Below are 11,463 nucleotides of genomic sequence, written 5' to 3'. Positions count from 1 at the left end.
CTGTGTGATGAACATGTCCTCTGGGGCTGGCACGATGCAGGGCTCCCCAGGCTAAACAACCCCAGCTCCCTCAGCCTCTCCTCGAGACACACACCACCGAAGAAATCGCAGGAGCCAGTACATTACAAACCATAGCGCATAGTGTCACAAGACACTTCCAGAAACAGCGCACAAAACCAGACGCAAAAGACAAGACAGGAAACAGAATCTGGGCGGGAAATACCGCAAAAGACAATACGTACCAGAAAATACAGGCAAAACAAGACAAAACCCAGTAAACGACACACAACAGAAGGTACTATGCAATACATATAACATACAACAGAAAACAAAACACGAATACATACCATCAAAATCATCCTGCACAATAAAAGACAGCACAAAGAATACACAGAATACTGAACAGACAGTAAAAAATACAGAAAACAAAATCCATCCCATGCAATGTATACCATACAGCACACACTGTACAAGAACTACGACTCCATACACACAATACATATGCTACAATACAAAATACAAGTACCACAGTAGAAAAATACAGGCCAACTACAATGCGACACCATCCCAGACCGGACAGGAGATACCACAGGCAGGGACCAGACCCACAGTACCTACCCTAGGGTACGTACCAAATCACCAGCGTCAGGAAGATCTCCCGTGGGGCACTGCGATGCAGGGCTCCTCCAACATAAGTTGACACAGGTGCCCTAGCAGGCCGCACGAGAAGCGGCTCCTGCGGGGCGGCACAAAGAAAGGCTCCTCCAGGGCTGCGCAACCAAGGACTCCTCCAGAGCGGAAAGACAAAAGGGCTCCTCTGCCGCCAAGCCATCAGGGGCTCCTCCAATGCTGCACCACCAAGGGCCCCACCAGCATGGCACCACCAACAGCTGCTCCGCTGCACCAAAGGGGCTCCAAGAAGAGCTGGGCATCAAACAAACTGCTCCTCCGGCGCTCCCTGCTAACCACTGCTCTGCTGCGGCGGCACAAAGCCAACCTCTGGGGAGGCGCCAAGACACGCTCCTCCGACGGGGCGACAACAAGGACGCCTGCGCAACGGCACTAGCACGGGCTCCTCCAGCGCAAAGCAACAAATGGCTCCTCCAGGGTGCTGCCACCATCGGCTCCTCCTCGGCAGCGTAACAAAGGGCTGCTCCTCTGCGGCACGACGAGGGGCTCCCGAGGCGCTTTGCCACCAATCGCTCCCCTGCGGCGCTGCGCTACAGGGCTGCTCCGGGGCGGCGCCACTGGGGGCTCTCCAGGAGCAACGCTATCAGCATCTCCTCTGGGGTGGTGCGAGCGCAATGCAACACGACTCATACCACGCTGGAAAGAACAGACTTGAAATACAATACGTCATACCACGTAGTACAAACAGCCCAGCAGAAAACACAAGACGTACCATAGGATACACAATACAACCCTACGCACACCATACCCACTAGGCCGGAAATACAAGATACAACTCAAGAGACCCTCAGTACAACAAGCACTAAACCACGCAAAACCAAAACAATACATACAGCACAAAATACAGTCCAGATCAGATCATGCAATACTCAGTAGACACAGGACGACGCACTACGGAACACAAAACCAACTACAGTACGCTCCACCATGTACCCCCCGCCCTTGCTACAACCCATCCCCGACAAAGGACATTGTACAGACCACTTAAGAGACACAGAAGATGCCGTACAATCAAATACACCCAACCAAACGCCATACAAAAGAGCAAACGCAATGATGCGGCGATGACAGGCTCCTCCGGTGACATCTGGCAAAGGGCTCCTCCGGGGTGCCGCCATTCAGGGCTCCTTCAGCGCGGGGCGACGAAAGGCTCCACAGAGACGGCCTGGGCTGTGTGATGAACATGTCCTCTGGGGCTGGCACGATGCAGGGCTCCCCAGGCTAAACAACCCCAGCTCCCTCAGCCTCTCCTCGAGACACACACCACCGAAGAAATCGCAGGAGCCAGTACATTACAAACCATAGCGCATAGTGTCACAAGACACTTCCAGAAACAGCGCACAAAACCAGACGCAAAAGACAAGACAGGAAACAGAATCTGGGCGGGAAATACCGCAAAAGACAATACGTACCAGAAAATACAGGCAAAACAAGACAAAACCCAGTAAACGACACACAACAGAAGGTACTATGCAATACATATAACATACAACAGAAAACAAAACACGAATACATACCATCAAAATCATCCTGCACAATAAAAGACAGCACAAAGAATACACAGAATACTGAACAGACAGTAAAAAATACTCTACAGAAAACAAAATCCATCCCATGCAATGTATACCATACAGCACACACTGTACAAGAACTACGACTCCATACACACAATACATATGCTACAATACAAAATACAAGTACCACAGTAGAAAAATACAGGCCAACTACAATGCGACACCATCCCAGACCGGACAGGAGATACCACAGGCAGGGACCAGACCCACAGTACCTACCCTAGGGTACGTACCAAATCACCAGCGTCAGGAAGATCTCCCGTGGGGCACTGCGATGCAGGGCTCCTCCAACATAAGTTGACACAGGTGCCCTAGCAGGCCGCACGAGAAGCGGCTCCTGCGGGGCGGCACAAAGAAAGGCTCCTCCAGGGCTGCGCAACCAAGGACTCCTCCAGAGCGGAAAGACAAAAGGGCTCCTCTGCCGCCAAGCCATCAGGGGCTCCTCCAATGCTGCACCACCAAGGGCCCCACCAGCATGGCACCACCAACAGCTGCTCCGCTGCACCAAAGGGGCTCCAAGAAGAGCTGGGCATCAAACAAACTGCTCCTCCGGCGCTCCCTGCTAACCACTGCTCTGCTGCGGCGGCACAAAGCCAACCTCTGGGGAGGCGCCAAGACACGCTCCTCCGACGGGGCGACAACAAGGACGCCTGCGCAACGGCACTAGCACGGGCTCCTCCAGCGCAAAGCAACAAATGGCTCCTCCAGGGCGCTGCCACCATCGGCTCCTCCGCGGCAGCGTAACAAAGGGCTGCTCCTCTGCGGCACGACGAGGGGCTCCCGAGGCGCTTTGCCACCAATCGCTCCCCTGCGGCGCTGCGCTACAGGGCTGCTCCGGGGCGGCGCCACTGGGGGCTCTCCAGGAGCAACGCTATCAGCATCTCCTCTGGGGTGGTGCGAGCGCAATGCAACACGACTCATACCACGCTGGAAAGAACAGACTTGAAATACAATACGTCATACCACGTAGTACAAACAGCCCAGCAGAAAACACAAGACGTACCATAGGATACAAAATACAACCCTACGCACACCATACCCACTAGGCCGGAAATACAAGATACAGCTCAAGAGACCCTCAGTACAATAAGCACTAAACCACACAAAACCAAAACAATACAGCACAATATACAATTCTGACAAAGGTCGTGGAATACATACCCATGAACACAACACATTCTTTAGAATACACGCAAAACACCATACAAAAACTACACTACACTACATTACATATGATGGAAGATATAATACAGGACATATACTACAGATTTCAAAATAAAATACTAAATACAGAATGCAATACGAAATACTACACATTGCATAAGATAAACAAGAGACTGTTATAAATCATTAGGGTAGAACACATTATTGCACAGTAAATACCATATTACACAGCATACAATAAAACCCACCCCACTCTACAAAGGACACATAGAACACAGGAAATACATTGCATAAAGAATTCTCTACAGAAAGCACAATCCATTCCATTGCATGGATACTACATAGTACATGCAGTACAAAACCTACAGTTCAATACACATAAGACATCCACTACAATACAAAATATAAATACAATAGAAAATACAATACATACAAAATGCAATACCTTACCATATGATACCATAGATACCGGACTTAGATTACATACCACACAATACATGCTACAGTTATACCACACCTGCTAAAAAAAAGGCATGCATACCATACATTACAATGCATACCATGCAATACATACCAGACCGTTCCCCACACCATCGCCTAAATACCACAGCATACCTGAAATACCCTGTAATAGCATACCATGCCATCCTACAGCATAAAAAAATGTACCTTCCCATACTAAAAAAACCCACCACTATACATACCATACTGCAAATACAGGAAAGGCAATACAAAATGCAATATCACGCTTAACGTAAAACAACGCAGACCACACAATACCATACCCAATGCCAAACCACATCCCACACTACAGCCAATGCTTCTGGGGCAGCACAGCGAAGGGCTGCAAGGAGGCCTGGGCAGCACGATGAACAGCTCTGAGAAGGAGGCAAAATATAGGGCTCCTCAGGCATGGGGCAACAACGGGCTCCTCCACGGCAGCGTGATGAAGATCTCCTCTGGGGCGGCGCAAGGAGGGGCTCCTCCCGTGCAAAGCTAATAAAGGCCTCCTCAAGGGCACTGCAATGAAGGGCTCCTCTGCGGGGGTGCAAGAACCAGCTCCTCCGCTACCAAGCGACTAGGGGCTCCTCCAGGGTCACATGAGGTCACATAATTCCACCGAGCTATACAACCCCACTTCCCTCTGCCGCTCCTCAGACAACTTGCAATACACACCCCAGATACAATACAAAACAAGATACACACCAGACATTCCATACCATACCCGACATACAAAACGTACAGTACAATTCCTAGAATAAACATAATAAATACCATACAACCTATAGAATACAAGAAAGCCAACAGATTACATACATAAATACCATACAATACAGAAAATACACGCTACAACACAAATAACCGCACACAAGATGGCACAAACTGAAGCACAATACAATACATATGAGACAATGCAAGAGCCCTACATAAAATACAGTACATACAAAACATACCAAACAACACAGGAAATCATACAGCACCACACATACCACACAATTTATGACAAACCACACCATACAAACCACAAAACAATACACGTCATCCTAAAACACACATCACAACACAGAGAGAATACAACACTACACACAAGAGACGGGAAATACTAAGTGTCAAATACCATGCAGACAGGGCATTACAAACCATCCAACAGAAAATACAGGGCATACCCCAGAATACAAGACTATACTATACATACCATACACGCAACACACACAGAAGTGCATGACACACAACACAAAATACAATCTATGCAATACCAAACCATACAACGGGAAACGCATGCAACCCAAAATACAGTCCAATACAAAATACAACCCATACCACGCAATAAAATACAGACCACAAGAAACAATACATACATCTTACTGTGCGTGTAATACTATGCCACACAACACAATGCATAGAATTCTGCACAACACAGGCAATACACAATACAATATACAATCCAAAACAACCTGCAGTACAATATGGTACATACTGTATGGTCTGTCTCACAGGGTATCTACTACACCGTACGTACCATGCAACACAATACAAGAAAACACAGAATACAAAACACAACACAGAATGGAAAAAGTAGTATACAATAGAACACAAAATACAATAAAACACACAAGAGAATACAGTACATCTAACAACAAAATTCCCACACAATACATACAACAAATATACAACACATACAGTAGAAGTACTACACAACACAATGCACTAACACACTAACAGAAAAAATATAAAAAGAGTACATACGATCCAATATGATACTACACATACAATACATACAGATACACACAACACAGTACATAAAACCAATACACAGAATACATACAGTGCAATACAAAATATAAATACCATACCATAGAATAGAAAATACAATACATACAATAGAAAATACCATACCGCACTATACCATACCATACAATGGATACCATACATGCAAGACATATTATATTCCATACAATACATGCCAAACAATACTATACATGCTGTACAATACAATGCATACCATGCGGTACATACCATATAACTAAACACCATACCCTAAACACTGTACACTAGCATAACCTACCATAGGCACAATACCATACCACACATACTATACCATACAAAATACACCTTACCATCCAAACCAAAACACCATACATACACTAACGGCAATACAAAATGCAACACAACGGTCAAAGTAATGCATAGAACACAGTACCACAGCCAGTTCCATACCATATCCCGTACCACACCAATACCTCTGGCACAGTATGCTGAAGGGCTCCAAGACCACCAAGAAACACAATGGAACTGTCAAAAAACACCAACTGGGGAATCACCCCAAAGAAACTAGGAAGAGAATGGCTCCTCCAGGGCCATGCAGCGAAGCCCCTCACCGGCGTTGTGTGGTGATGCACTCTAATAAAAGCTGGATGATGAAGCACTACTAAACAGATACACAGTGAATGAAGCTCCCCAGAAAATCCAGGTGGTGAACTCCCCAGGAAAGCCAGGCAGTGGAGGAACCCAACAAAGCCACTCTGTGAAGGACTAGCTGGGCATTCAAGCATCCTCCAGGACCTCATGCTGACGCACTCCTCACATGCTTCAAAACCCTTGTGAGCACTTCTAGAAAACAGCACTGAAATAGCTGTTCTTATCCTCAGTCAGAAATACCCAGCCAACAACCGTACAGAGATAATTCCTAGGAAGCTGCAGGAAAGTTCCTGAATGCATCCAAATTCATCACCTCCTAGGCCTTCCTGGGAAATTCCTCATTTCTCACTGGTTTTACTGTGCTAAAGAACTGCACTACACCATTCCCAGAATGGAAATGCTGCCTGCGTTTAGCCAGGCTACACCTCACAGGGACACAAATGCCGCATCTCTTCCCAGACCACTGCTGTTGCACAGGGATCAGTCAACTTTGTGGGCAACAGAGTTGAGAAGAAGCTATCCTCTTCAGTCTTTATGTTAAATATATACTACCTTTACAGGGGACATAGACATTCTCAAGGCCAAGGGAGGAAGGGCTTGTCCCTGCATGGCATTTAACAGTCTGTTCCAGAAGAAAAATAAAGTACCGAGATTAATTTCTGGGCCCCAACACCACAATCCAGCATATCCTGTAAATGCAGACTTAAAGGGAAAGCAGTGAGCAAGCCACTGCACTTTAGACACAATCCTGCAACACCTTCATGCATACGAGGGCAGGGGGGTCTCCCTGGCAGCGAGTTACCTCCTCCCCCTGCCAGCAGCAGGGACAGAAGAGCGACAAGCACTCACACCATAAGCAAAGACATGTTTCTGACACTGCTTGGAAAAGACCACTCCACACCACCTACTCACACACACGGAGCACCACAAAGCTGGGCAGCACTAAATTCAGCCTGCTCAGGCAGCTCCTGCTTGCCTCGGGGGTGATCCACATACCCTTCTCCCCACAGCCAGCACAGGAAGACTGGAGCTCCCTGAGCACAAAACCCTGGCATCGTTTCTACATGCACCCCAGGGTGTAGCGCAGGGCATGGGCCAGGCTTCATTTATTCCACATGAAGAACTGCCTGAAGAACAGGTTCTGAATGGACTGGTGCCCATGAACCATCTTAGCTGCCCCTCACATCAACAGCACATCCATAACCAGCTCCGTTTAGTTTTCAAATGCCAAGGGGGGTGTGCGTTCAACGGCCTCTTTTGAGGTGGAAACTGGCAGCACCAGAGGTCCCCGGTCCCTATCTCCAGTGCTCAGCCTCTGAACCGCGGGGCCTGATGCTAAACCACCCGGCGTGACACAGCGCCACAGCCCGGCGCACACTCGGGGCCTGTCACCGTGCCGGCTCCTCACGGCAGGGCCGGGCACAGGCTCCAGACCCGCAGGCAGGCTGCCCGCCGCCCGCTCCGGGGGAAAAGCGCCTTTCTCCCCTCGCCAGTCCCGCCGGACAAGGTGTTGGCTCACCCGGCCGTCCTCCACGAAACTGCCGCCGCCGCCGCCGCCTCAGGGCGCTGCCGCCTCAGGGCGCCGCAGCCGCGTCCTAACGACAGCTCCGCGCGCGGCAGGACCCGCCCCTCGCACCGGCCGGTGCCGCCCGAAGTTTCCCGAAGCCGCGCGTGCTTCGCACCCACCAATGGGAGGGGAGGGGAGGGGAGGGGAGGGGAGGGGAGGGGAGGGGAGGGGCGGCCCGGGCCGGAGCGGAGCGGGTGCCGACAGCCCCGGCCGGAGGCCAGAGCAGCCCGCCCGCAGCTCTGGCGGGCCGAGGGAGGGGAGAGACAGCGGCGCCCGCGGCAGAGCCCGCCTGGCAGGGCTCGGCTCGCCCGCCCCGCTCCTACCCAGCCCCCGTAACCCCGCACCTCAGCCCCGGCCCCGGCCGAACCCCACCTGAAGCCAAGCCTGGGGCGAGCCCCAGTCCCAAGCCGCAGACCAGCTCCTGCCTGTCCCGGGGAGGACTCGCTGAGGCGGCTCCGTCCCGACACAGCCCGGCTCCGATGCCTCGCTGCGGCAAGAGCTCTGGCCGCGGCAGCTCCCCGCCGAGGGCAGCTCCCCCCGCGGGCAGGGGCGGCTCGGCCACAGCGGCGGCAGCAGCGCCCGCCGGCCGCAGCCGCCCGCGGGGAGGCGCTGAGGCGCAGTGCCCTGGCAACAGGCAGACGCGCTCCGGGGAACCCCTCAGATTCCCGCTCCTGTGACAAGGCGCCACCCCATTGGCCGGCGGCCCCGACGCCTCTGGGCCCAGCCAATGGCGAGCGCCCTGGCCCCCCGCCCGCCCGCCCGCCCGCCGGCAGCCCCGGGCCCGGCCGGGCCCAGTACAGGCCCAGCGCGGGGGGCGGTAGGCTCAGGGCTGCGGAGGCCGCGCACAGCTCGGGGCGGGAGCAGAGGGGCCCCCTCAGGGCCCGGTTTGAGTCCCCCTCGACTCCTTCCCCGAGAGGAGCCTGGTCACAAGGGGACGGCCACACGAGCTGGTCAAAGAACACAGCAGGGGTGTTGCAGAGGGCACCGCGTCCACAGAGGCCTCCTCAGGCGGCCACAGGGAGGGCAGCGGGCCTTCACCCCACTGCAGGGAGAGGGGACTCAGCCAAGCCCTGTAACGTGCTTCCCTGTCAGCATCAACACCGCTCACGGTGACTCCCTTGAGCAAAACTATTGGGGGACAAACTTGGAAGAAACCTGCAATAAACTTTGTCAGAATCCACGGCTGAGCCTATGGAAAGCTCTTACTCCTTTGCTGTCTGCCCAGATGTCACGGCAGGATGGTAAAGAACTAAGAGGCAAGAAAAGCAGAGAAAAATCAAATTCAATTGAAAATAAATTCCTTTAGTTTAAAAATGAAATCACATTAGTTTAACTAAAGAACTCCTTTTCAGGTCCCACTCCAAGATTAAGTCATTATCCCAGAGTTACGTGTATTCGGGCCACCACAACAAAAAATGGCAATAAAGAGAGGACTGTGCAACAGGAGCAGCAGAGCAGCTCCCTCCTCTAAGCCCCTGTCAAGGGCAGGTACCTGGGCACGGACCCCAGACGGCCTCCGCGCCCCCTCACCTGCCATGCCCATGAACAGGCCAGCAGAGGTTTGTCTCTGCAATCACTGACCGTCGGTGGAAAACCCCTCCCAGGATCATGCCTGGGCTGGGGTCTCCTGTCATTCTCACCCGAAACAGTGTCTGTTTCTGAGGATCACTCTTCCAGAAAGACATAAGCCAAGGAGAAAGCAGCCAGAGGCTATGGTTAAGAAGGGTCAGGGCTTCAGGAAACAGGGTCTCACAGGATTAATCATAGGGTGAATGGACTTGTTTAACATCAGCATCTTCTTAACAGAAGAGCTGTCTAAGGGCCTTTAAATATTTAAAAGGATGCTACAAATCAAAAAGTAATTAACTTCTCCCCATGCTCTGGGTTGAGGGCACTCTGTGTTGACCAGGCTTTCAGTGAAGCAAAGGAAATGCATTTGAGGTGTTACGGAAGGAGAATTTGGGGGCAGTTTGAGAGCAGTCTGTAGCACCACAAGATAAAAGGAGGGAGGAGTTACGGTCTGCGCCCCATCACACAAGGAACAGAGGCTTGCACATCTTAGCCATATTATTAAAACAGATGGGTACCCTCTCAGGTGGCAGCTGGAGAGAAGCACTTCCTACTCACTTCATTTGAAGTACAGTATTTCAAAATGGATTTTCTGGGGAGGAGGCAGGGGGGTAAAGATTTCACCAGTTGCTTTTTTTCAGAGCAAATAAGCATGTATTACAGGGTAATGTGATGCAGAGTCTACGTGGTGAAACGTTACCCTCTGCCTTTCTGGGTAACTTGAAAATTTTCAGGGTCTCCTGAATGCCCGGGTACTCTCATCTGTATCTCCAACAGAGTAGTTTCAATCAGTATTCCAGTATCCTGGAGTTACCAATTCATCCTGCCAGAAGAATAAAAATGCATCCTGCTCTTAAGGAAAGAATACAAGAACAGGGAAATGCACTTCAACAGAGAGAACTTCAACCTACCAGCACAGAGCAGCTCACAACGGCTTTGACTGTCCCAGTGTGCTGCTTTGGTCATACCCAAGTTTTTCAGTCCCGATGTATCAGTAATAAAACTTGATCTATCATGCAACATCAAAATTTACTTCCAAATGTGCTTTTGTGATTACAGATCTGACTGGGAGCCTCCAGCAATAAAAAGCTATTTCTGCTTTCAAAATAAAGGCTAGTAGCTCCTGTGAGCAGCTTAAATAGCCATTCACAGACTAATGCTGTGATACAGAATGCTTTAGCTTGAGGAAGGTTATGGTCACAGAAATCACTGTACAAAACACCAAATGGATTCTTTCTGTATGGAATAACTTGAGCAAACAGTAAGCCGTTGGCCAACAGAAGCTGATGTTCTCCAAATTCGCAGGAGTTCCCCATCATAAATGTTTGTATTTTTGACATCTACAATTTTTGAGAGAAGCTTCTGACACACAATTGGCAGAAGATGGTCCCCACATCCAAAAGCACCCAATGCCAGCTTGCAGCAACAGCCATTTCATTTTAAGCAGAGCACACTGAGCCACACAGCTGAAAAGCTTGAGCGTATTTGGATGTCTGTCTCCAGCTCCCAGGGGAGCCAGAGCCACACAAGAATAATTCCCCTGCAGAATTTCCAGATTTGGCACCTTTTTGGACACAATTCACATGGCTCCAGTCACCTGCCCTGAAACACACTAAAACTTTTACTTTCTTGAAAGCTCAGGCGTGCTGCAAACACACAGAAGGCAAGATCCTTCAACAGTCTTTAGAAATCACAGAGACACAGGCAAACGTTTTTCCTGCAGTATGTTACAAGTTTAATTGTGCAAAAATACAGTCATCAAGACTTAAGCTTTGTTGTAAACTGAATGTAATTCCAGTGAGGTACAGGCATGGAAAGAGGTCCTACTGTAATTACAGCAAATACACCATAGTCACTGTGTGTATGCGGTTCGATACACTGATATACTGTTCTCAAGTGATTTACACATTCTGTATTTAACTGTATTAATCTGTATTTAATCTGTATTAATCAAGAGAACCAAAGAAATGACACCAAAGA

This window comes from Falco cherrug, chromosome 13 (genome assembly GCF_023634085.1).
Source record: "Falco cherrug isolate bFalChe1 chromosome 13, bFalChe1.pri, whole genome shotgun sequence".
NCBI classification, from domain to species: domain Eukaryota; kingdom Metazoa; phylum Chordata; class Aves; order Falconiformes; family Falconidae; genus Falco; species Falco cherrug.
The sequence above is the reverse complement of the archived record's forward strand: the minus strand, read 5'-3'. Positions refer to the sequence as shown.